Genomic DNA, 1,555 nt, shown 5'->3' on the forward strand with positions numbered 1-1,555 from the left:
GCCGGGGGAGGCGAATATGCCCCCCCCAGGAAAGTCCTGAGAGGAATCTTCCCTCACCGTCAAAGGAGAGACTTATTCGCTCTCGTGACAGGAAACATTTGCGTCGCCTGGAGGTTCTCAATGGCTGCCGGCCTGTATTTATGTAACACACACACAGCCATCGAGAACCTTAGTAGTAATGTTAAGTTGAAATAGGTATTAACATTTTAATATATTTTATATATTTATATATATATCAGCCATTATTAACCTTAACAGTGGTAATGACTCATCCCTTGAAACATTTAAAATTATAAATTATAAAAACAATAGGCAGCACTTATTAACCTTAACAGTACGGTAATAATTATAACAATATATTTTTTAATTAAACTACTTTTTAAAAAATATATACGGCAGCCACTATTAGCCTTAACAATACTATAGTAGTGACTTTCCCTCATAATAACAATTTCAATTGAAGATATTTCAAATGTATCCATGCATGGGGAGCCACTATGGCTTCTCCATCCTGTGAGTCCTGGGTGCCTCCTACAATTGCTGAGGCTGCCCTGCCTGAGGCTGCCACTCTGTTTCCCTGGGGCAAGAGGAATGTGTCGTGGTGGCCTTCCAGGTGCTGCAGGGCCCCTCCTGCTCTCAAACCCCCCCCCCCCCGTCTGGCTACTGGCCATGCTTGAGGGGGAGGGGTGCCCATTTTTAGTCCATTTCCCCCTCCCCCAAGAATCCTGGGAACTGTAGTTCAAGGGTGCTGGGAATCGTAGCTCTGTGAGAGGTAAACTGGTTTCCAGGATTCTTGAAAGGGTTGAATAATGTGCTTTACATGTTTGGTGTTTAAGTGGTTGATGTATTAAGTACGTCCTCCTGCCTGTCTGAAATTATAATGACAATAAAGATATCTTATATCTTACTACTCTTCATTTTTACTGGATATATATCCTCTAGCAGGAGAATGGGGAGCCTGTGGCCCTTCAGATGCAGCTGGACTCCAGTCCCTATAAACCCTAGCCGTGGTTCTTACTGGGTGATGCTGATGGGATGTGGGAGTCCTGCACCACTTGGAAGGCCACCAGTTCCCTAGCCCTGTTGTAGACACACTTAGCTGAGGCTAAGCTCCATCGATACCTGTTCAGGAGATGCACACAGGGCTGCGTCTCCAGAGGAAAGACCCCAACACTTAGTGGCAGAGGACCAGCTTTACCTGCAGAAGGTGCCTCCTGTGTTCTGTTTCAATAATTGTTACAAATTTCTGGGGCAACATCATCATGCTCCACTTTTGGGGGACGGGGGGGGCCTTTCTGAATCCTCCATCCCAGCCCAATGAAGGGTTCAGAAACACTCAAAAGCTTGCTCTTCTGTGACATTTCATGGGTCTCCCTACAGCTGTTGCCATGTCGGAAGGCCTCTGAATTCAGACAGCTATCTTTCGGAGTGTGACTACTTCGTGGGGTCTGCCATCTTCTCCATCTGTAAACTCCTGATCAAACTCCTGAGGACAGTGGCATATCCATCCTGTAAGGCCAGTGTCACAGGACGGCCATGACTCTGGCCTGAGCAG

Source organism: Lacerta agilis, chromosome 15 (assembly GCF_009819535.1).
Source record: "Lacerta agilis isolate rLacAgi1 chromosome 15, rLacAgi1.pri, whole genome shotgun sequence".
In the NCBI taxonomy this organism is placed as follows: Eukaryota; Metazoa; Chordata; class Lepidosauria; order Squamata; family Lacertidae; genus Lacerta; species Lacerta agilis.